This window comes from Panthera onca, chromosome B3 (genome assembly GCF_046562875.1).
Source record: "Panthera onca isolate mPanOnc1 chromosome B3, mPanOnc1 haplotype 2, whole genome shotgun sequence".
NCBI lineage: Eukaryota > Metazoa > Chordata > Mammalia > Carnivora > Felidae > Panthera > Panthera onca.
Window position 1 is genome coordinate 108,215,997 of NC_138344.1, and position 26,468 is coordinate 108,242,464.

Consider the following 26,468-nt stretch of genomic DNA (forward strand, 5'->3'; position numbering starts at 1 on the left):
TATCTTTCATATCTCTCATTGTGAGTTTCCATTTATTTTTGGTTTGTTCACCAGCTACTCCTTTGACGGATCTGCAGTTGTATTAATCGAGGGTTTTGAAACTCCCTTAGGGAGAATAAGAGGAAATGGAGGAAGAATTAAACATCCATCCCTGTGCAATTTTTACTATTCATCCTATTTGCCTCTCCTGTGGCTTTTGGCCCTCTCTTCTACTTGATGACTTGGATTAGATAATATCCTCTGACCTATTATTTGAATTCATTGTTTAGTCTTATTCCCACCCCTGGCTTCAGTCTAGGGAGCTAGAGAAGGACAATGAATAGAAACTGGGATTTGTTAACACCCGTGGTTCTGCATTAATGAGGCAAGATTCTGGAGCTTTGAACCATCACTGGCTCAGGAGGGAAGAACAGCAGTGTCTCCCCACTGAGTGCATTCTGGCGGCATCTCAGCTAAGTCACAGTGTACCAGCTTACAGACTGTGGAAGACCACAGTCTTCCAGCTACCCCATGACGGTGGATCACAGTGCAAGCTGGCAGAGGAATTGGCATTTCATAGACAAGTTAGAAAAAGTTTAAGTATTTGCTATTGTGTAGTGGCAAAGAGAATGGGGTTTGCAGCACAAATCCCAGAATGTCAGTGGTGACCACATGTGTTTTATATTTGAAATATATGGCAATGGGAAGACCAGGGATCTATCAGCAGAAGCTCCCAGCAACACAGGGGAGTTACAGCATTTGTCTTATTTTAAGAGCACGTGATTGAAAATGTAGTCTCTTAAGTCAGCTTTTATAGACATATAATACCAATGCTTGTGATTCATGAAATACTGCCTGTGTGCATCTGGAGTGTGTACATGTGTGTGTGTGGAGGGGACTATAACATTTCACTTTTAAGGTACACTGTGTTGCAATCTAGAAGGTTGTTTTGGACTTTAAAACTATCCTTACACTTACCTTATATATACTAGATTTACGTGGAGTACTCATGACTTTTCCAGCACCTAACTGATAGAATCCTTGCCAATAGGTGACTCTGGCTCTGGCTCCGGCTTTCCTATCAGCAGTTAAAGTTTTCCCTCCTTGTACCTTGTATCTATATTCCGCTTTGTTTCTTTCCACTGGCCTGGTCTCCCTGTATGCCCCTAGATTCTACTTTGCTTTGTCTCTTTGTAGCTGGTGTGCAGGTGTAGTCTAGATGATGTCTGTAGGGAACACTTGGGATCTAGTGAATTTTTGGAACATCAGAGGTCACAAAGAGTAAAAGGATTCCAAGGTCAGACACTCTCAAGAAGGCTATCATCCATTTCCTTTGTGGCTTGTGGTAAGCGAGAGGGTACCTGCTAATTAACGCTAATGGGGCTCAAAGAAAAAAGTAGGAGTTCCCAGAATGTCAGCTTGAAGTAGAGAAATTTGTCTACCATTTTTATAATGAGTCAGTATCCTGTTGGTGTTCCAGGGGATATTTTTATTTCAAGAACCAGATCCAACCAACCTTTCCTACCCGCTTCCCTTTTGACCATTTCTTGATAAAGGTGGGATTTAACATCAGGAGAATTGGGGACTTAGAAGTTATCACTCCATGATGATTTGGGGGGGGGCTGGTTTTATGGTCTGACCACTGAATTTCTCATTCAACAAATACTTGTTGAGCATCTCTTATGCTCCAGGCATGGTTTTGGGTACTTAGTATCTGTATCATATTAAAATATCAAGAAGTGGTGATCAGGGAAAGGAATACTGGGAGTACATGGGAAAGGAGGTGGGTTACAATTTAAAATTGGGTGGTCAGGGTAGGTCTCTTTTGAAGGCGACATTGAAACAAAGGCTTGAAGGAGGAGGGAAGGGAGTTGACAGGTACATTTTGGCGAAGAGCAGTTCTGGGCAGAGGAAATATTACTACAAATACTGTGAGGCAGGAGTGTGTCTGGTGTGTTAAAGACCAACAGTAAGGCTACTATAGCTGGAGTGAAGTGAGCAAGGTGGGGATAAAATTGAGGGAGTAGCAGGGAGGGCAGTGAACCAGATCATGTATGGCTGTTTGTGTAGACCATTGTAAGGACGGTAGCATTTTATATATGACAGTCATATACTGAACAAATTGACCTGTGTTTTCAAGCAACCTCCTCCGAATTCTTGCTCTCAATATGTGGTCCCTGAACCAGTGCATTGGAATTACCGAGACCTGTTTAGCAATGCAGAATCTCCACCTCCATCCAGGACCTACAAACCAGAACATGAATTTTAACTAGATAACTAGATTGTCTAGTTTTAACTAGATAATTGGGTTGTCCAGTAGTTGATGTATACATTTACATTTGATAAACTGCAGTATAAGTCCTATTTATCACTGTATTAACAATCATATCTATACTTTAAATTTTCCAAAAGATACTACTTTCAGAGGGTATGCTCCAGGGAGCTTTGTCTAGTTCTGCTCTGGCTGCCCCACAGAGTTTATAGAGTGCAGTTTCTACAGCCATACTGGAGATTTGTGCTCATTCCATGGAAAAGTGCAGTTGTGGCAGAAAGACATGTAACCAGCCAGGGAAAATATTTTCTTGTTCTCTTTGTATCTAGATCTGACCTCTTAACTACTTAACATCAATGAAATGTGTGATATGTGCTACTTTTGAGTCAGGGATTTTAAGATGAGAGTGGGACTTCTCTATTCTTTTTTTTACTATCCACCCAGAAATATGCAGAGAACCAAGGCCAGTATGAGATAGAGGAAGATGGAAAGTGGCTGGTTTCTTGGACCATTATATGGAGAAAAGTTGTCCACTGCCACAGGGAGCTATTATGTGACTGAGAAACAAGCATTTAAGTCACTGAATATTTGGGGTTTGTTTGTCAGAGTGTCTAGTGTTATCCCAACTCAAAGATCTTCTAACATTAGGGTCATCCAGAATCACTTGGAGGGCTTGACAAAGCACTTATTGCTTGACTCCACCTTCAGAGTTTCAGAATCTCTAAGTCTGGGGTGGGGCCTGGAAGTTTTCACTCCTTACAAACTTCCTGGTGATGCTGATGTTGCTGATGTGGGGGCCACACTTGGAATACCACTGCCTTAACTAATAAAATCTCTATTGGGAGATCTCATGACCTTGAAGGGAGTATCACCCAACTCAAAAATGTGAAATTCGTCTTATGCCAAGTTAGCCCTAATAGGTACCATTTAGTGCCACTGTATTGGCTGACTTACCTGATGTTTCTATGTTCAGTGCAAAAAGGATATAGTGGGAGAATTGAAATTCATTAAGCTTAATTGTGGAGGGATATATTAACTGATACTGGTATCTCAGCTTTTCTAATTATTCCACGCTTCATTCTGCTCTTCCAGTCCCCTAAGAGAGCAGTTGATTTATGACCCTCATAGAATTCTCAGCCTAGGTGGCCTTGTTTGGATCAGTGGGAGTACTGCTGAGCTTTGGATGATAGAGAGGTAAGGCCATTAGATAAGGCTGGGCTTCCTCTGCCTCTCAGAAGAGGTAGGGGACATGTAGGTCTTCTGGCCCCACCCATATCACAAACCAAAGTTTCACTGTCACACTTAATGCTGGAGTTTCAGTTCAAAGGATTTTTGCAGTCTCTGTTGGAGTATTCTAGGCTAGGCTGAAATGAATTAACTTCTCCGCTTAGAAAAACTTGCTTCAGTTTTGGAAGGAGTTACTGTACGTCTTTCCAAATTGTACTTCATCCTTTTAAGGTGCCTCATGTGAATTAAGGCTTGGAATTCTTAGGAGAAATTTGTGATTTTATAGCTTCTCTCATCCAAAGTGCTATTATTAAATTATCATTCTGAATTGTTTCACTGACAACTCTACTTCTTAAAATAGAGATCAGTTATATTCCTGGACACTGGCATCAAAAGCTGAATCTGAAATTCTAATTTCCAAATGGTTGCTTGTTTTTAACTAATCTTTTTCTACTTTCTAAGTTCTCTTGATTTGTTTTAGAAGACAAAACATATGTTTCTTCTCTAAGTATATTTTGTACTTACTGCCTACACATAATGGGTACCATTTTCATTTGCTTCTCTGTCGCTAATTGTTGCCAGGGTCCCCTTTTCTTACCTGAGTGTTGTACAGCGCTTAATTTCACTTCCAACCATATTGATGATGTCAGGGCAGGTTGGAATGGACTTGTACTGACACTGGCAATGTCCTCAGAAGGTCTAGGTGTAACCTGGCTGGCTCCTACCTTAGGGAATGCTAAAAAGTGTCCCTGTCTTCCTTTCCTCCCTCCCTCCGTCCCTCCCTCCCTCCTTCAAATATTTATTTGCCACTTAATCAGTGCCAGGCTCTGCTGATTCAGCAGTGGACAAATTATGGAGTTATATTCTAGTGGAGGACAGAAACAATGAAAAATTGAGCAGAGATACAGAGTCCAAATAGAATGACATATTCTGAAGAGAAAGCAGGGTACAATGAGAGACATGTACTGGAATGGGGTAGTCTAGTTGCTAGAGGGTGCTCAGGGAAGTCTTATTTGAAGAGGTGGTATCTGATCTGATCCGTAGATAATTGAGCCACATGAGGACCTGAGGCGAGTGTGTTCCAGAGAGAAGGAAGGGCAAGTGTGAAGGCTGTGAGATGGGATTGATGTACTTGGGGAACAACAAAGAAGGCCATGGTGGCTGGAGTCTAGTCAATAAACAGAGGAAATGGTGTTGTTTGATGAGGTCAGATCTGGAAGAGGCCTGTTCATATGGACCTTATAAACTAGTGAATTCTTTTGGGGACACCTAGGTGGCTCAGTCGGTTAAGTGTCCGACTTTGGCTCAGGTCACGAGGTCACGATCTCACAGTTTGTGGGTTTGAGCCCTACATCAGGCTCTGTGCTCACAATGTGGAGCCTGCTTGAGATTCTCTTTCTTGCTCCTCCCCCACTCATGCTTTCTCTCTCTCTCTTTCTGGAAAAAAAAAAAAGGTTAGTGAATTCTTTTATATCATAATTTCAGTCAAAATCTTGATAGCTGAAAGGAATGGATTCTTTTTCATTATTTTTATTTGTGCAGTCTCCTTAATTAGTTACTTCATTTCCTAAATGATGCTCTGTCTTTATTAATGGGTGCTTCAGAGACAAAGCCTGCTTTAAATTCTAGTACTAGCATTCTGAGTTTTCACGCTTCCCTCACCTTTCTGTTTTGGGTACCAAGGGGAGGTTAACCTAGTGGCAGCAGGTTGAATGGTGCTGCAGTGGAAAGCTATTCAAAGTTATCTTTGTTGAGGTGATAGATATTTCTGATTGAGGAAAGCTGATAGGGCCATTGCAGCTATAGCAAAATGAGTAAGGATTTCCCGAGGAGAAATATTTAGTTGTCAAGTGCAAAACATTTTTAATTTTTGTGGTTCTAGAAAATACCTCCATTGAAAATGAAATATTTAATTTCATAGTTTCATAACAGAATGTATTGAAAACATGGGATTTAGAATCAGAAGACTTTGCTGTGTCAGTTCGTGGCAAGATCGTTAGGTTTGTGATAATGGGCACCTTCATTTCTATGTGCAGTGGAGCCTGGGGGTTAACAGCCCATTCTAAAGGCTGACTGAGCTTGGTTCTTCTCTTTACTAGCTAGCTCTGTCATTTGGGTAAAGTAACAAAACCTTTCAGTGGCCCTGTTTTCTTACCTGTAAAATGTAAAAGGTTTCTTGAAAAGATTAAATTCTGTCATTCAGGTAATGCATATAGCATAGTATCTAACTCACAGTAAAAGTTATGATTGCCATTATCAATGCTTACTTTGTTCTATTACTATACCAAGCATTTTATTTTTATTTTTACTTCCCTAATTAAAAGTTTACTGGAGTAATTCACTTACATAGTTTAAAAAGTCAAAATACAACAGGGCACATAACAGTGTCAGTGAAGGTCCCTTGCCCCATCCCACTCCTTAATGGGAACCACTTTCAACTTAAAAAAAATTTTTTTTTAATTTTAATTTTTATTACTTATTTTTGAGAGAGTGAGAAAGAGCAAACTGGTGAGGCCAGAGAGAGAGAGACAGAGAGAGACAGAGAGGAAGAGAGGATCCCAAGCAAGCTCTGTGTTGTCAGCTCAGAGCCTGAGGCAGGGCTTGAACTTAGAAACTGTGAGATTATGACCTGAGCTGAAACCAAGAGTCAGACACTTAACCAACTCAGCCACCCAGGTTCCCTGACCACTTTCAACTTTTTAACTTTTTTCTTCTGACTTTTATTTCTATATATCTAAATATGATACTATTTTTTGATTTATATACTTTATATGTTATCTGTAGACTTTATCTTGGTAGGTCTGCGTTTCCTCCTCTTCTCCCAGCATTTTCTCCAAGCAAGATGGACATATCCCAACACAAGTTATATTATTATGACATACCTGCCTGTCAAATAGTGTACTATGAATACTCTTGCTTTTTTTTTTAAAACAACTTCTCTCCCCTGAAGCTGTAGAAAGCTCTTTTATGCATCTCTCTCTCTCTCTCTCTCTCTCTCTCTCTCTCTCTCTCTCTCTCTCATTGTGGTGTGCTTAGTTTTCTATTATGTAACTGTCATTAATTTTTCAAATTCCCTGACAGAATTGCAAAAACCCATGGAATCATGTTTCCTCTAAGATCAAACAAGCCAGCTAATCTATTAGGCTTTTTTTTCCCTTAAGAATAAACTTATGGAGTGTTCTGTTTTCTTAATCCTGGACTAATTGTCTTGGCCTGCTGCACGTGTATTTTCTCAGGACCTTGATTTATCTCTGTTTCCTGAATCCAGTGTCCTCTTTGTTTTATTAAGCATTTCCTGTTGTAACTTTCTGAGAAAGTGTACATGGGGTGCAGTGTTTGAGTTCTTGACCATCTGACATGTCTTTATTTTACCCTCACACAGGGTTGATGTCTTGGCCAGGTAGAGAATTCTCAGGTGAAATAATAATGATTATCAGAATATTATTAAAGCAATTACATTTTCCATAACACACAAACCCATATTCTTACACCCACACATGCATGCAGCTTCTTTTACCTCAGTGTATCATGGTGATGAGCCATGTATGCTTTTTTGTTGTGTGATTTTTTTCGTTCTCTTTTTTTCGCCTGGACTGACTCAGTTGATTTTGAGGTTTTTTTCCCTATTGTGTTATAACCTCGATGTTGCTCTTGTAGAGTCCTACTGACATTTTTTATCCCACTTCCTTTGTTATATTGTCTGTGATTTATACTCTGAGTGTTTTAGAATCTTCTTTTTATCCTTGGTGTTTAAAATTCAATGGTACTGTGGCTTGATGTGCTTTTGTTTTGTGTCAGTCCATGTGCTGAGCACGTGGTGAGCCCCTTGAATCTAAAAATGCATGCATGTTCAGCAGTTCTAGCAGTTTCCCCTGTACCTGCTTTTTGATCATTTCCTTCCAACTGTTTGCTGACTTTTTGTTTTGCTTTCTTCCTGGAACTCCTATAAATTAGTAGTGCAGCATTGTGAGATTTTTTTTTTTTTAACTTTCCCTGGTTTTCTGTTTTCTCTCCACCCACTGACCCCCAGCTTTTGGGAGAAATTCTTAAAATTTCTCTCAGTTCTTCTATTGAATTTTAGTAGTTTCTTATTCTCTATTCTATAAAAACCTTTTCCATATGGGATTAATAGCATTTTACCCCTCTGAAGCTACTAAAATATTAAATGTATTTTTACTTGTTTTCCCTATGCATTTTACAGTCTTCATTTTTATTTTTGTTTTTGTTTTCACATTGAAAGTTTCCCTCAAATAGCTGTTGATCTTGGTTTTACTTTCTTTGAGAGTAAATTTAAAAAGATTGTAAACTGTCCAGTGTTGGTGAGAATATGGAGAAATAGGAATTTTCTTAGTTTATTTTCAGGAAGGTAAATTGTTACAAAATAACTGGGGAAAATTAGTTTGTGTATAAATTTGGAATATGCATACTTTATGACCCAGTGCTTCTACTTTAGTTAAAAACCCAGCAGAGAGGCCTAGACATGTGCAAGAAGAGATACATGCAAGAATGTCTGAAGTATCATTCATAATAGGCAAAAAATGAAAACAAATGAGACATCCATTAATAGTAGAATTGATACAAATTTGTTCTTTAATGGAACATTATACAGCATTGAAAAATCTAGACTCTGGATACCTGCAACAACATGAATGATAGGCTATAGTTATCTTCAGCAATATGGATAAGTCTCACAAATATAATGTTGAAAAAAATCATAAATAGTAGATACCTATTGACAATAGAGTGGATACATTAAGTTGTGGTGTTGTCATCCAAGAATATTATACAGCAGTAAAAACAAACCCTCCAGATGCTTCTGAATTTGTAGGTCAAACTCTCAAGCATACTGTTGGGGAGAAGAAGCCAGATAAAAACAAGTATCTTCTAAACATTCGTCTGGTAGGATTCCAAAACAGGCAACACTAAACTGTGGTGTTAGAATACAGAATAGTAGTTATATTTGAGAAGAGGAGGGAGGAGTTGCCTTTGGGAAAGCCATGAGGGGAATGGCTTCTGTGTTGCTAGAAGTTTTTCTTGATTTGTTTGGTGGCCATGTAGGTGTTCACTATGTGATATTTCACAGAGTATATTTCATTTATATTTTAGGCACTGTTTTGTTTATATGTTACATATTTTTTTTTTAATTTTTTTTTTAACGTTTATTTTTGAGACAGAGAGAGACAGAGCATGAACGGGGGAGGGTCAGAGAGAGGGAGACACAGAATCTGAAACAGGCTCCAGGCTCTGAGCCGTCAGCACAGAGCCCGACGCGGGGCTCAAACCCACGGACAGTGAGATCGTGACCTGAGCCGAAGTCGGACGCTTAGCTGACTGAGCCACCCAGGCGCCCCTATATGTTGCATCTTAAAATAGTTTTTAAAATAGAATGAGGAACTAAAAAGCATGGTTGGAAATTTTGTGTGCATGGTCAAAGCTGAACAACTAAAGATCTAATGGCCAGGGATCTAGAAGTTTCCTGAGGGGACCCTAAGTGTCAATGTTTATTAATTTTACCCCTACTGGAGTTTGTCAGTTATGCCAGACCAAAGAACAAGATACCAATTACTTGCCTGAGGCAGTATTTGCCTGACTGCCAACATTCCTAAAGCAGAGCGAAGAAAAGAGTTGGGGGTCTTGTCATTCAGTATGCCATTTTTAACTTAATTTGCTGAGCTGATTTTCAGTAGGGTGCTTCCTCTACCCTAATCCTCCCTGGGTTTATAATGTGCATGGTTCAATTTGTCCAGCAAATAAATCCTGTTTATGGAGTAGAGAATGCTTGGGGATATAACTATTCCTAATACATATTCTTAAATGTCTTGTTTCAGGCTTTTGCTTCTCTTGTCTCTTTGGAAGAATAAGTTAGTACCATTTCAGGACCTTTCTGGTGTTTTATATTACGAAATCCCTCATTTCTTGTTTGCATCCCATTCATTACCCTGGGTATTTGACATTCAGATTTCTTACATCTTCTCTCCTTCAGTCCATATTTCATCTTCCAACACTCTGTTGACTTTTGTTTACAGTTTTGTCTTTGTGGGTTGAATTTATGGTTGAATTGCATCTCCCCAAAATTCATACGTAGAAGTGCTAACCCAGTACTTCAAAATGTGATCTTATTTGGAAATATGGTGTTGAGGCTCCTGGATGGCTTAGTCAGTTAAACGTCTGACTCTTGGTTTTTTCCTTTCTCCTTTAAGCACTTACATGGGTTGGGGGTCTGGCTGGGTCGGAGCTCTCTGGGGACCCCGGGGGTCTACGTTGCTTCTCGGTTGGGGTTTGCTGCTGCCCTTCTCCCCTCCCCTCCCGGCCTCGGCTCAGCTCGAGGATTTCCCCACCACCACCCAGCCCCACCCCTCCCTCCAGGTTTCCCATCTTCCACCCCAAAAATGTCTTTGTCTCTCTCTTTTTGTTGTTTGTCGTTGGTTCCTTTTGGTTTTGGTTTTTTATCTTTTTGTTTTGTTTTTGTTTTTGTTTTTTTTTTTGTTTTTTTTTATTTTTATTTTTTTTTTTTTAAACAATTTTGAGGTCTTGGTTTTGGCTCAGGTCATGATCTCACAGTTTGTGAGTTCAAGCCCTGCGTCAGGCTCTGTGCTGATAGCATGCAGTCTGCTTGCAATTCTGTCTTTCCCCCCACCTCTCTGCCCTTCCCTTGCTTGTGCTCTCGGTCTCTTCCAAAATAAATAAATAAACTTTAGAGAAAAAAGAAGAGAGGGTATTTACAGAGGTAATCAATTTAAAATGAGGTCATAAAGGTAGATTCTAATTCAATAAAACTAGTCCTCCTCATAAAAAAGAGAAATTTGTACATAGACACAGGCTTAGAGGGAAGCCAATGTGAAGAGATATAGAGAAAAGACAGCCATCTACAAGCCAAGGAGAGAAGCCTGGGTCAGGTCCTTTCCTCACAGTCTTTAAAAGGAACTATCCTGTTGGTATTTTAATTTTGGACGTAGAGTCTCTAGAACTGTGGACAATAAATTTCTGCTGTTTAAGCCTCCAGTCTGCAGTACTTTGTTCTGGCAGTTCTAGCAAACTAATACAATGACTTAAATTCTTTTCATTTTCTTTAACAGGAAGTTCTAATAGGCATTTTACATGTATTTTACTCAATGTAAGTGCTACTCTACAAATGACAAAGTTTTTATGAGAGACAAATAGAGAATCTGAATTGAAGTGTATTAGAGTGACACCTTGGGCTCTTGATGACTACACCAAACCTCTATGAATTTTAATTTCTTCATCTTTAGTGGGTGATGACATGGATCTTGTTTATGGACTTCAGTGGACAAAAAAATGTGTCATTGAAAGTTCATTGTCCACTGCCAGCTCTTTTATTGATAGCTGTACTTGTTATTAATAGAGGAGAGAAGGAAGAAGGGCTGATATTTGCTGAGTTCTTACTATATGTTTTACTTACATAATCCAGATTTGACCTTCACAATAGCTTTGTTGAGGATTATATGATTATTACCATGTTAGAGAATTCTGACTCATAAAACTCATTAATTGGTCTTTGATTGTTAAGTCACAGAATGGGAGATAGGGAGTTCAAATGAAAATTTGGATACCACCTTCATCACACTCTTTCAGTTATATGCCCTTCGGAAGAGAAGCAAGTCACATGGACAGAAAGTAAACTAAATCCAGAGATAATTCAGAGACCAGGGTGCTTCATTATCTTGAAGTACCTGGAGGTACTACATCTATTAGTTTGTGATAATTTCACTGACATGATGAGATTCAGCCTTATAGGTACTCTGAAATTTAGTGCATGGTCCATGGATTAGTAGTGCCGCCATCATCTGAAAGTAACATCTCTGGCCTCTCCCAGAAGTTCCTTGCATTAGAATTTGCATTTTGACTAGATTCTCCAGGTGATTTGTATGCAGCAAATAAAAAAGCTTGGGAAACACTTAAGATAAAATTAGGTGATTAGAGGGGCTGAATTAATAGCAACTGAATCCTGTGCTGCCCGAGACTCACCTCTTTTCTCTTTGCTCACTGTCAGTTCTTCAAGGTTTCCTGTTTTCTGTAGATTAGTCCCTGGGATTTCTCATTCACTATCAGACTCTTTTACCTGATTTCCTCAGTGACTTACTAGTGTATCTGTGCATGGCTGTTCATATGAATACCCTCTGGACTTCAGGCCTTTCTAGCCACTGGGACTCTCTGTCATGCTGTCTTGCTGCATGTTCTACTTCTCTGGTGTTCTTTAGCTATCATGAATAATTTGGGATCTCCCTTTTCATTAGCCACTTACGATGTGTATGAAAGTTCCCATTTCCTCAAACTCAGCAGCCAACTCTTAATTAATGAAACATCTCCTAAGAGAGAAATGGTCCGAGATTCTCCACTATGAGGAATTTTTAAAACAGTTATTTGCAAACTGCAGCCAAACTTGAAATCACTGCTTAAATTGTCATTTCTTTTCTTCTAATTCAAGGTCTGGAATATGGTATGTCCACCCGCCAATGTTTCATAAATGGTTTATTCAAGTAGTTGAGCATTTATCTAGCTCTTTTACTGGACTGTGAGGTGGCATAATGTCTTGATTGATTTTTGATGTCCTGGCAAGAGTTTTCCTATTGCATGACTCTAAGTGAATGGTCTTCTGTCTTTATACGCACCTGTCTTCTCTGAGCATCCTGAAATGTCCTGTACGCAAGAACTATCAAGGGCCATATGGAATTGCTTCATCTTAGATTAGGATAGGCAGTTTGTGCAGAGTGCTGGAGGTAAATCTGAATGCATTTTATGAACCCAGTCTGTTTTATATCAAAGATAGTTCAATTCTGACAGGAGAAGCTGTATTTAGTGTAGGTTCTTATTCAGATCTGTTGCCTCAGAAGGTTATAAGTACTCAAAAATCTTTGAATCTTCTGATGTTAAAGCCTTTCACATTATTTCCTCTGTCTGAAGGATAAGAGACAGTGTTGGCGGGGGTTAGGAGGAAAATGAGTGAATACACAAAAGATCTTCAGGGATGGTGGAAGACCCATATTATTTAATAAAAAAAATTGTTTTTAGTGCCTTATGGTCTCCAGCCCATCTCCAATAATAGTACGTAATTAATGGGATTAAAACCATATATTTAAATTTCCCCATTGTACAGTCCTTTCCAGTCCAGTTTATGTGCTTTATACATGATGTAAATTGAAAATTCTGCAGGCAAGGAGCTGGAGCCCACAGAACAAAGCTGAAGATTTATGAGGCTTTGCAATCCTTTGAAAAAAAAAAAGGGTCAGATGTTTGTGAAACATCTTAAAGTTGTACTTTTATGCTCTTCTCCAAAGCTTGTTTTAGGAAATTACATCTTGAAAATTCAGTCCAAATACAGAAACAAAATCCTTTCCCTTTGAAATTGTATAATAAAACCTGGCACTGTTTTCATCAAAGGAAAATACCAGAGGCAGGAACAGAGAGAAAAGGTTGGATTTGGCAGAAATAGAGGGCATGAATAGACATTCTGGTCTCAGGGTCTTGGTTGGGGATTTACTACTGAACCTGGTCTTTAAACAATCTTCTAAGCTCTTAAATTCTGTAAGGTCACAGCATATCCATCATATCATTTCCTTTTAATCTTTCTCAGGATTTCTTCTGCCAAGTATTTTTGTTCACTTACGCCCCCTCTCTCTTCTGATTCTAGACCTTATCTTCCTCTCCTCCCTACTTGTTACTTTCCCCACCTTGGGGTGGTTTGTCCTTATCCAGAATCAAAATAAGAGAATCAGTTTTAACTTTTTGCAAAACATACCCAGATTTTTTTCTGAGCTAAAATTTCACATTTCCAACTGGGAATGTAGCTCCTGTGGGGAAAACTCTGACACTTTGCCTCTGGTGGAATTATGAAATTTTGTGAATTTGCCACAGGCAAAGCTTGCTCTTTCTGCAGAGCTTAAACATCTCTATTTTTTTTTTGTAGTTAAAAACTAATGTCATGATACTTTTCTAGCAAAAAAAAAATCACTACAGTTTTGTTTCACTGAGGTGTTGCAAAATTTTTAAGCAGCAGAACTTTTGGAAGACCCTTTTCAAAAGTCCTCATCCTTTCTCCCTGACATATAAGTCTGTGGGCAGAATGGACTCCTTTCTGTATTTACTGAGCATCTACTCTGTACAAATCAATGGTCTCCGTAGATACTATTTCTTAGACTAGATACCTATTATGCTTGAAATTGGTCCATGTAGTTTCCTGAATTTTCTTCTTAGCTAGCTGATGGTATTTTGAAATTTAATTATTTTAAAAGAATTGTGAAAAAATGTATTATATTGATCTAACAGCTTCAGACCCAGCTAAAGTATGGTCAGGCCTCTTGTGGTGTTAGCTTTTTAACTCTGGTTTTGTGGGGGTTTTAGGGCACCTGGAACACCCAGCCAGATGTCAACCCATGGACTGTTTCTGGGTCCTACAAGGTGCATCTTGCCTTTACATAATCTCCCTTCCCAATCACACTCATCACAAACTCCAAAACAGTTCTGTAGGCTAGGTTTTATTTTGAAGTTTTGGTTTAGCTTTATATTTGAGCAGCATAGCCTATTCTTCTACCCCCACCGAATATTTCTCTGCCTAATCTTCCCTTCATGCCAGTTTGAAATTAGGTTTGTAGTGAAAATGCCATGAGAGGAGATACTGTAATGTTGATTAGCTATTATTTGTTGGGATTACTCTGTGAAAGTCTATTTTAGTCATTCCTTCAGTCCTCATAACAAATCTCAGCAGTGGGTATGATTATCCATCATCCCCATTTCAGAGAAGTAAACTGAGGCCTAGAGAGATTAACTAACTTCCTCCAGACCACACATGGAGGCATGGCAGAGCTGGGATTCAAATGTAGGCCTTCTTGGGCTAGCACTGCAATGCCAGTGCATCTGAATGGAAAGGACGTGTACTATGGATATATCTGAAGTTGAGATTTTGAAGGAATTCTAGATAGTGAGGAAGACAAAATAATGAAGCAACTACATTAGCAAAAGGAGGGGATCCAAAAAATAGAAATGGAAGGAAAGTTTCCAGACTCATTCTATGAAGCCAGCCTCACCTTGATTCCAAAACCAGACAAAGACCCCACTAAAAAGGAGAATTACAGGCCAATATCCCTGATGAGCCTGGATGCAAACATTTTCAACAAGATACTAGCAAATTGTATCCAACAGTACATTAAAAGAATCACTCACCAAGATCAAATGAGACTTGTTCCTTGGTTGCAGAGGTGGTTCAGTATTAGCCAATCAATCAATGTGATATAGCCTACTAATAAAAGAAAGAATAAAAACCGTAAGATTATCTCAATAGATGCAGAAAAAGCATTTGACAAAATACAGCATCCTTTCTTGATAAAAACTCTCAAGAAAGTAGGGACCGAAGGAATATACCTCAATATCATAAAGGCCATATACAGAAGACCCACAGCTAATATCCTCAATGGGGAGAAACTGAGAGCTTTTCCCCTGAGGTCAGGAACATGACAGGGATGGCCACTCTTACCACTGTTGTTCAACATAGTACTAGAAGTCCTAGTCTCAGCAGTCAGACAACAAAAAGAAATGAAAGTCATTCAAATTGGCAAGGAAGAAGTGAAACTTTCATTCTTCACAGATGACATGATACTCTATGTAGAAAACCCAAAGGACTCCACCAAAAAACTTTTAGAACTGACATCAATTCAGCAAAGTCACAGGATATAAAATCAACATACAGAAATTAGTTGCATTTCTATACACCAATAATGAAACAACAAAAAGAGAAACCAAGGAATCAATCCCATTTACAGTTGCACCAAAAACCATAAGATACCTAGGAATGAACATAACCAAAGAGGTGAGAGATCTGTATGCTGACAACTATAGAAAGCTTATGAAAGAAATTGAAGAAGACACACAAAAAAAATGGAAAAACAGTTCATGCCTCATGGACTGGAAAAACAAATATTGTTAACATTGTGGATACTACCCAAAGCAATCTACACATTCAACAAAATCCCTATCAAAACAACATCAGCATTCTTTACAGAGCTAGAACAAACAAACCTAAAATTTAGGAACCAGAAAAGACACCAAATAGCCAAAGTAATGTTGAAAAAGAAAACCAAAGCTAGAGTCATCACAATTCCAGACTTTAAGCTGTATCACAAAACTGTAATCATCAAGAGATTATGGTACTGGCACAAAAACAGACACATGGATCAATGGAACAGAATAGAGAACCCAGAAATGGACCCACAGCTGTATGGCCAGCTAATCTTCGACAAAGTAGGAAAGAGTATCCAATGGAAAAAACACAGTCTGTTCAGCAAATGGTGTTAGGAAAACTGGATGACTTTCTTACACTATACATGAAAATAAATTAAAAATGGATAAAATACCTAAATGTGAGATAGGAAACCATCAAAATCCTAGAGGAGAAAACAGGCAACAGCCTCTTTGACCTCGGCCACAGCAACTTCTTACTAGACATGTCTCCAGAAGCAAGGGAAATAAAAGCAAATGAACTATTGAGAATTTATCAAGATAAAAAACTTCTGCAGAGTGAAAGAAACAATTATCAAGACTAAATGGCAACTGATGGAATGGGAGAAGATATTTGCAAATGGCATATTGGACAAACGGTCAGTATCCATAATCTATGAAGAACTTATCAAACTCAACACCCAACAAACAAATAATCCAGTGAGGAAATGGGAAGAAAACATGAGTAGACACTTCACCAAGGAAGACATCCAGATGGCTAATAGACATGTGAAAAGATGCTCAAAATCACTCATCATCAGGGAAATACAAATCAAAACCACAATGAAATACAACTTCATACCTGTCAGAATGGCTAAAATGAATAACTCAAGAAACAACAGATGTTGGCAAGGATGCAGAGGAAAGGGAATCCTTTTGCACTGTTGGTGGGAATGCAAACTGGTGCAGCACTCTGGAGAACAGTGTGGAGGTTCCTCATAAGAATAGAGCTACCTTATGACCCAGCAATTGAGCAACTACCTTTTTATCCAAAGGATACAGAAGTGCTGATTAAAAGGAGCACATGCACTCCAATGTTTATAGCAGTGCTATCAACAATAGGCAAATTATGGAAAGATCCCAAATGTACTTTGACTGATGAATGGATAAAGAAGATGTGGTACATATGTATACAGTGGAATACTACTTGGTGATCAAAAAGAATGAAATCTTACCATTTGTAACAATGTGGAAGGAGTTAGAATGTATTATACTAAGTTAAATAAATTAGAGAAAGACAAATATATGATTTCACTCACACATGGAATTTAAGAAACACAACAGGTGAACATAGGGGAAGGGAAGGAAAAAAAAAGGCAAACCATAAAAGACTCTTAAATACAGAGAACAAACTGAGGGTTGCTGGGGTGGGAGGGGGGATAGGCTAAATGGATAATGGGCATTTCAGAGGGCACGTTTTTGGGTGAGCACTGGGTGTTATATGTAAGTGATGAATCACTGGGTCCTACTTCTGAAACCAATACTACACTGTAGTTAACTAACTTAAGTTTAATTTAAAAAAGGGGAGAGGCATAATGAAAAATGAAAAATAAAAAATCTAGGAAAGAAAAGTTTTCTGGTCACCATTGTTCACTGAGCTGATCCTGGCCATAAGACCAAGTTTTGTTTCTTACTTGTTAAGAATAGCTGCTAACTATCCATATGAATGGGCAAATAGCAAATTCAACAAAAATGATTAGGTACCCTCATTATGCTGTTTTCAGCATCCTTCACTCATTCTGTCTTCTAGAAGAATCAGACATACCAAAAATACATTTCCGTTAGGAAGTTGTCTCTCATCACTGTGCAGTGCCCAAATGGCATGACAAGGGAACAAATGCAAAACACATAGAACTGTAGCTGATTTGAAAACTCACTTTTCATGCCAATTAAGAGACACGCGTGAGTCTAATGTTAAAAAATTATTTTTGGTTGATTTATATTTCATTAGTAGAAAAATTTTCCAAGAGTATCTATGTATTTTGTATTTATGCACTGGGGGAGATCCAGAGGTTATTCTTTTTGTTTTCTATCCCCAGGGTGAAATGGGTGTATCTCCACCCTAGTCTTGATTCTTCAGCATTTGCTTAAAAAAAAATAAAAATTTAATGTTCATTTTTGAGAGAGAGAGAAGGAGACAGAGAGAGATGGAGAGGGAGAGAGAATGAGCAGGGGAGGGGCAGAGAGACAGGGAGACATAGAAACCAAAGCAGGCTCCATGCTCTTATCTGTATTTTGCATATGCTTCCTTATGTTTATATTTATTTTTGTATATATCTATGACTATAAACATTTTTTATAAAAATAAATTTAAGTATAGCAAATTTTAAATGTGGCAAGTTGAAATGTCAGTTCTTTAGTTATTCTTCCTAATACAGATAATGAAAAGAAAATGTGTAGGGAAGTGGGAGGTATATATAACTCTGTGATTCAGTTAGGTACCTATTCTCAGATAATAGAAGTAGGTATTATCAAAAGAATGAAAAGAGGTTTAAATGTATGCCTATAATTATGAGCATACATGAATACAGAGCTGACTCTGAACCTACATTTTGTAAACTTGGTAATCCTTTTATGGCCAGTCCTTAAGGCACATTTAACCTCACGTCACCCATTAGCCCATCACAATGCTGCTAATCAGGAGGAAAAAGGAAGATGTAGCTGGTAATAAACAATTCTTACAAATTTGAGGAACCAGCTTACAATTTGAAATCTTATCCTAGTTAGGCACATAAATACCGCCGGACTATCTGGGTTTAATTTCTGGTGTTGACACATCACAGCAATTTGATACCTCTGTGCTTTAGTTTTCTCATCTTTAAATAAGTAGAAAACTACAACCTCATGTCATCATAGTGAGGGACAATGTGTGGATATTTGCAAAAGAGTTAGAGCAGTGTCTGTCATAGAGTAAGTCTTTATGTTGTCTGTTAGCATTGTGTGAATGGGTCTACCTTGCCTTTGACTTTTTTCTTGCAGAAACCGCTATTCTACTTTTTCAGCCTAAGCTTCCCATCCACACTAATTAGTCAAACACAAGATTTAAGGCTTGTATTGTATCCTCCTAAAAGATATGCTTAAGCCCTAACTCTTGGTGGCTGTGAATATGAAATTATTTGAAAATAGAATCTTTGCAGCTATAATTAAGATACAAGTTAAGATGGGGCCATATAGGAGTATGGTGGACCTTAAATCCATTATGGCTAGTTTCCTTGTAAGAAGAGGAGAAGAGGCACGGAGACAGACACACACAGGGAGAAGATGACCATGTGATGATGGAGGCAGAGATGGAAGCACTGCACCTGCAAGCAAAGGAATGTTAGGGTTACTGGCAAGCCAGCAGAAGCTAGGAAAAGGCCAAGGAAGGATTGTCAGGTTTCAAAGGGAATATGGCCCTGCCAATTTCTTGATTTTGGAATTCTAGCCTACAAAACTATAAGACAATAAATTTCTGTTGTTTTAAGCAACTCAGTTTGTGGTTCTTTGTTATAGCAACCCTAGGAAATGAATGCACTTGGCATTATATTATCTAAATAACCTTGTAAAGAACATCACTTTTGTCTGCCTTGGAATCTGCATGCCCTCTCCGTCTTAAGACATGGTGGGGCAGGAGCCATGAGTTTTTTTTTTTTTTTTTTTAATTTTTTAATGTTTTTATTTATTTTTGAGACAGAGAGAGACGGAGCATGAGCAGGGGAGGGGGAAAGAAAGAGGGAGACACAGAATCCGAAGCAGGCTCCAGGCTCTGAGCTGTCAGCACAGAGCCCGACGCGGGGCTCGAACTCACAGACCGTGAGATCATGACCTGAGCCGAAGTCGGACACTCAACCGACTGAGCCACCCAGGCGCCCCGAGCCATGAGTTTTTAACAGATCAGTGCAGGGTGCCTGGACCACTTCTAGGAGATGTTAATTTCTCTCATTTTGATTCTTATTTGTTTTTCTTTTTAATGTTTTTTTTTTTTTTGAGAGAGAGAGAGAGAGAGAGAGAGAGAGAGTGTGTGCACACATAAGTGGGGGAGGGGCAGAGAGAGAGGGAGAGATAGAGAATACCCCATGCAGGGTTCAAACTCATGAACCATGAGATCCTGATCTGAGCCTAACCAAGAGTCAGAGGTTTAACTGACTGAGCCACTCAGGCACCCCTGATTCTTATTTGTTTTTTTTTTTTTTATCAGTGGCCACGCTCTGTTTCTTGTGCATAACTTATAGTCAGATTTCTGGACTCCTCTTTTTTTAAATATTTCAGAATATCTAACTTTTTAAAATGTTTATTTACTTATTTTTGAGAGGGGGGAAGAGAGAGAGAGGAGAGGAGAGAGAGAATGAGCAGGGGAGGGGCAGAGAGACAGGGAGACATAGAAACTAAGCCTCCACACTCTGATCTGTCAGCACAGAGCCTGACGCAGGGCTCGAACCCACAAACCACTAGATCATGACCTGAGCCGAAGTCAGACATTTAACTGACCAAGCCACCCAGGCATCCCTTCAGCATTTACTTCTGTGTAATTCTTCTGCATTTTCTACCTCACACCCAACATTTGCAAATTTTCTGTCTCTGAGCAGCAATGCTCTCATTAACACTACCATTTGATATCACCATTCTCTTCTGATGTTCTTGGAAGCTGTTTGAGCAATGTTTGTACAGCTGTACCCTATGTTTTCCAATCAAGAGAGACTAGGGAATATACTAATGAGCTTTCCACACAAATGCAGAGAACATGCCCAGGTAAGGATCATGTGGCTTGAATTTCTGTTTTCACTTCTTTCTGACCTAATTCTTTAACCAAGCAAATGTGTCATTTTGGGTACCATCAATGTCAGCAGTGTACTTCACATGTTTTTGGATTTTATATTCAAATATTTCGCCAGAGGCAATTAAGGCAGAGCTTTATTTTGGAAACAGTGGAGAGTTCTGGCCAATATTCTACAGGATAGAAGTGCCAGGCACAGAGTTCCCAACTAAATTTATTTCTAATGAAAAGTAACCCCATGAGAGGAGTTTCTGCCATATAACCATCAGGCAGAGCATAGCAGAGCTCAGCCACTAGCCTGGAGGTGTTTCAGCTCTCCCTGCACCCATGTGCTGAGACTGGGAAGAACAAAGAAACCATGTGGCCAAGGATGAATGGAAGGGTAAGGGGACAAAATAGTATGACGAGAGACACTGGGGAACAGGATAAGAAGTCACCAACTGTTGAGGTGGACCAACTTCAGAACCAACTGTGAGAGGCATCAGATGGAAGAAAACCAATATATCAATATTACTATTGGTAAAGCTGCATTGGAGAAGTTGGTTTGAATGTAAGGCTACAATGAGCTTCCTAACCATATACTTCAGAAGTAGATTTACTGAACTGGTCATGGGCAGTAATGACAATTGCAGATGTCCTTCATAGAGGCAGACATTGCCCTGTTAGATTATAATGTAGGAGGAGCAGGGCTAGCTCAAAAATGAGAGAGACGGAGAAGGAATGTTATCCTACCAGAGGCTCCTCCACAGGATGACATGAGGTGAGCTTGTCATGCCAACAATAAGACTTACCATAATACAATGGCATCTTCTCAGCTTCACCTTAAAGCCAGAACTACTTAGTGTGGCACAGCCCACAAGGCTCTTTAAAATTTCACATGCCTATGTGTCATTAGGCTTTTCACGAAACTCCATTTGCGTCCTGTCCCCTTCCCAATGTGAAGCCTGCGCTCCAGTCATACTGAACTGCTTGAAGTGCTAGGAACACCTCTGTGTTCTGTGCTTCAAATGCCCTTTCTATTTTTGCTCCAATACTTCCTCTCCATGTGCACACCTCACTTGTTCTTGGTAGAAATTCCATATTAAACCTAATTGTCTTTTCGTCTGGAAAAACTTCCCTGATATATGTTAGCTCGTCTTTTGAAGTTTCCATAGTTCTGTGGCAGACACTGCTAGTTGTCTACCAAGTTGTACTTCTCTGTTTCTTCTTCATGGAACGTCTAAAATATCTTCCCATACTACTTTGCTGATGGTTGACTCATTTCTGGCCACTGAAAAGTAGATGTTTCTAGATAGAGTTTCTGGGAAAATTTTTTTTTCTTAAATTTTAATTCCAGTGTACTTAACATTTGGAAAATGTTTTATCCCTTTCTTCTTTTTTCTGGAATCTGAATGTAATGTATGGTGCTAGTTACACCATTTTGACACCATGAGGATGAAATTCAGTATCCACAGGGTGATGGAGCGACATGTTTAAAACAAGACAAAAAAAACAGCTTGGGTCCCTGATGCCATGATTAAGCTGTAGAATCAGCCCTGGGCTGCCTTATCTGTAGGTTTCTTGTTAAATGAAGCAAGTTCCTTCCTCTTAAAGCTATTGTGAATTGAGTTTTGGATTACTTGCTGCCAAATACCATTTCTGACCAATAATGCATCTATCATTGTGTGTGAATGTATGTATGTATGTATGTATGTATGTATGTATCTATGTATTTAATGTTGATTGATTTTTGAAAGAGAAAGAGTGTGGGTGAGGGAGGGGCAGAGAGAGGGAGACACAGGATCTGAAGCAGGCTCCAGGCTCTTGGCTGTCAGCATAGAGCCCAACGTGGGGCTCGAACTCAAGAACTGTGAGATCATGACCTAAGCCAGAGTCGGACACTTAACTGACTGAGCCATCCAGGAGCTCCTACCATTGTGTTTTTAATTGCTACTTATTCTTTGATTGCATAACTAGTCTGAGAAGTTTGAGATTAGAGGCTATGCTTTATTTACTTGTTTTCTCAGCACTGAGCATGTTCTCTACCACAGGGCAGAAACTCAGAACATCTTTTTAAAATCTGGGATTTGTGGCATTACTACAAAAACCAATTTTCTCTCTGCTGATCATAATTACAACTGTTATTGATATTACCCTTCCATCCATAAAGCCCATAGCTTTGAAGTAACTGAGAATAATTCACTGTAATAAGATATGAATTTAAAATCATGAGATTGGTTTTTGTGTGTGGTGCATGTTATCACCCTCAAGTTTTATATAAAACTTGTCACTATTGAATCTAAGAGGGTGAATATTGGCAGAGATCACACTAAATGAAAGAAAAACTTGATTAGGCTTTCATCTTAGAAAAATACATTTTTTGAATTCAATTAATTTGGATTTGGGAGGGAACTTTGAATAAACTTTATTTTTAACTTTATATAGTGTGATCATAGCCTCCTTTCTCCCCACTCCCCCAATAAAAATCCCTCAGTAAATAAATGCCTTTTCTGTTTGTTGATAATACACACATCAGGTACAATCTTGAGCCATACTTTGGGTTTGCTTTCTTTGATCATAACCAGCAAACTTGAGTCATAATTTCTCCAATACCCAAACTTCTCTGTTTCACTAGTAGTAAAAATCACCTCATGATTCTTACTTGTGAGTCTTTATCACACTGGACACTATTTATCCCCATAACATGGTCATGAAGGACATGCTTGCTGGGTTAGTGAGATGATCTGTTTTCAGTGTGGCCTCTAAAGCAGATCATTTCTTCCTTCTAGCTTCCCAGGCAGCTCATGTGGAGCAGTGCCAGCCACCAGAGCCATAGGATGCTGACCTCTGTGTCCAGTGCCAAGCAGGGGACTTCAGATGGAGGCAGAGCTACAATACTACACAGGTATTTCAGTATTAACTACTCAATTCAAGGACTGTACATTGAGTAAGTGCATAAGCAAAGATTTGGATAGAGTAATAGAGGCCCCAACTAAGAAACTGGCATCTCAACAAAGATCAGGGCTCACTTGGGACAAGAATAATGGGAAGCACGTAGATAGGATCAATATAGAGACAATTACCCTGGCCATGGTCCCTGAGGGACAGCGAGCTGCAATCTGATGTTTAAATCTATTTTGAAGTGTTTTAGGTCACTGTATATATATATAATGTATATGATTAGCCTTACGTTTCTTACTACAGAATGAGAGATTGCCATTGTCAACAAAGGCTTTAGTTATACATATATATTTTAAATCCCTGTTGAAAATAATTCTAGGTGCTTTGTCTAGGTACCTGGACTAGGTAGCTCCTAATGATGTGATTAGCAGCAAGGTACTAGATTGGGTCAGATCAGGTGAAGAGGCTATCTTGCATAAATGTCTTAATGAAGCCTATCTTTTCTACATGTGTTACTCATTAACTAAAACATTGATATTTTTCATTTATTTTTCTTCTAATCATTAATCTTGGTGATCTGACCTCAACACATATTGTAGTGCATAATGGTTCTGAAAATTTGGTTGATCTTAAAAAAATTGCTAGCTGACTTTCTGTTTGCAGACATACTTAAAACATGATTTGTTGCTTTATTTAGGACTAGAAATTTTTCCCCTAATGGGGTGAAAAGGGTAAGGGACAGTGATGGATGGCAGTCTTTTCTGGGGGTCTTTTACTTTGGACTTTCCCTTAGCTATGTGTGATCACATTTTAAGGGTTCTGGTACTGAGAGCAATAAAACCGAGTTACCTGTGTTTGTGTGTACAAATACACAAACACCGTTTCTTACACACAGTGTTGCTAGATACCTTTTATTGTAGATCTGATTACAGGTTGATTTTATCTTCCTGCTGGGAAATAACCATCATCCTTGAAGGTGGAAGGGATATTGGATGATTACAAGTTTACAATTGAAAAACCAGATGCTTGTTATTTTACAGTGAATTAGACAACTATTTTTACACAAAGACTTATGCAAATAATGAAATGGGTTGTCCTGGTTAGTCCCACTGATTTTCAGAGGAAATAATAGGGCATTTAGACTCATCCATGTCAGTGTGCCATTCATTCATTCTTCCAAGAGATATGGCAGACCTAGCAGGCCCATCACCTGTCCACAATGCCTGCCTGTGCTGCTTTCCAGCTCACATCTTTGTGGCTGAGGTCCTGGGGGCTGCAGTGCCTAGGAGCTCTCTCAGCACTTTGGCACTTTGTTCTCAAGAATCTCTGTCTTTATTCCTCTTTAGCGAACTCTTTCGAAACCCCCACGTTTGCAAATTCCTCCTTTATTTTTATTCTCGCTCCTTCAGGGTGGCTTATGATGTCTTAATTAACGTTTTTATCTAGTCACTATTGTGACTGCTTTCCAAGGCAATGGTAGGAGGGGACCTTTATAAATAAAGTTATTATCCTTCCAAAATCAAACCAGGCAGGATTTAGCCTACCTTGTGTGGGTCTGCTGCTCCCTTAGAGGCATCCCCCAGCTGAAATCTGCATAGGCGAGCATTTCCTTGCACGTGTGTAGGAGGGGTCGAAGCACACAACCTGTTTACTTGAGCTGCTTGACATTGTTGGGATGCTGGTGGGTGGCATCACAGCTGCTGTTTGGAAGCTGCCACAGCAGGGAAGAAACCACATTAAACAGTAAGGAACAAACTGTACAAAAGTGGGGAAAAATGGTACAGTTGACAAAACTATTCAGCAGAAATAGCCATGGAACCTGGACCATATCACTGACAAACTGTCTCATTTGGAGAGTGTCTGGGTAGTATGGCCGTAGATATTCTTTAATTTTTGCCATAGCAAATTTTCAAAAGGTATCTGGTAAAAGGGGCATAGATAGAGCAGATGCCTGGCTTCTCTGTTCCCCCCAAAAGGCATACAGTGTCCTGTATACGTGCCATGCACAGCAGTAAATGTTTGCGGCCTGACAAGGTTCTGAGGCTGCAAACATTGAATGTGGAAACTACGTTTCGATAGATCACCGTATTTCCTTTGGCTTTACTTTAGAGCTGTGAAAACAATTGCAGCATCAGCAATCATCATGTAAAGGAGGGAGGAGAAGACTTATGTCATTGAATGCTGCATAATTGTGTTTGGTTTCTAATTACAAAGAAGGGTCATGTGTCAGGGAAGTAACTGTGACTGTAGTGCCCCTTCTCCACTGAGTTCTACCATTTTTGGCAAACACTACATCCAGTACAAAAGCTCTGGCTGAGTTATTAATCATGTTTGTCGGGCAAGCTACAATAATCTGCTGCCTGGATACAAAGCCAAGTACAGAGTTGCCGGCAGAATCTGATAAAACACTTGATACCTCTCACTTTCAGATTACACTCATGCTAAGGATTAATTTTTTCATCTTTGCTTAATTAAAGGGGGTAAATGAAAGGAAGTGATTTCAGTGTTGTATCATGCTCTCAGCTGTCATGTTCTTGATTACACAGAGATGGACAACATGGAAGCTGGCAGAGCTGTTTGGATGTAGAGCACATGGGCTGTGGGCTGCTAGAGAAAGAAGGGCCCAGGGTTCCTAAACAAAAAGGAATGAAAATTAGGACTTCCGTATCCAGCCAAAGCCCCAGCATTTGTCTTATAATTTCTATCTGCTTTTCAAGGGTGCTTCTTATTTCTGTCAAACTGTGCTAATTGTGGGGGAAGAGTCACCACTTACCTATTGACCATTAGAGATGGCCTCCAAGATGGAATCAAAGTTTTTACCTTCCCTTATCTTTGGAAAATCTCTGTAATCTGATTTAGAGAAAGCAGCTATACCTTTCATGTTATCAAAATTGAATTATGATCATCAATAAAGTTATTTCAAGGATTGAAGACTTGAGAGGTCCTTTTTCCCTAATCAGAATAATCTTAACTCTTGTGAAATGGCCTCAAATGGTTCATAACATTACTTTTTCATCAGAAACAGCATTTCTCAAGGTGTGCTTTTGGAAAGCTGATTCTGTGGGTGTCAAGGGTTCAGTGCTAAAAAAAGTTTGGAAAATGCTGAATGAGATAAGCTTTTAATGTATTCGCTAATTAGCATTTTGAGTCTCCAAAATGGACAGCCTCTTGAGAGAGGATGTATTTTATGGAACATAGTTTGGATAAAAGTGTTCTACAGAATGAATGCACTGAAGTCCTAAAGTATCTTTCCTCTTGTTCTCTATGGACCAAGAATTTTCACTCTTTCCTCGATTGGACTGTCTTTCTTTCTTTCTTTCTTTCTTTCTTTCTTTCTTTCTTTCTTTC

At 39.1% G+C, this 26,468-nt stretch overlaps 1 long non-coding RNA gene across 1 annotated transcript in view; it reads left to right on the forward strand.

Moving 5' to 3' along the window:
* LOC144616528 (uncharacterized) overlaps positions 1-26,043 on the forward strand; it is a 35,195-nt gene extending 9,152 nt beyond the window's left edge. The window contains exons 3-4 of the long non-coding RNA XR_013555891.2: positions 23,009-23,124; positions 25,667-26,043. This is a non-coding gene — a long non-coding RNA (uncharacterized LOC144616528). The remainder of the gene's footprint in view (positions 1-23,008; positions 23,125-25,666) is intronic.
* Positions 26,044-26,468: the final 425 nt, after the last annotated feature.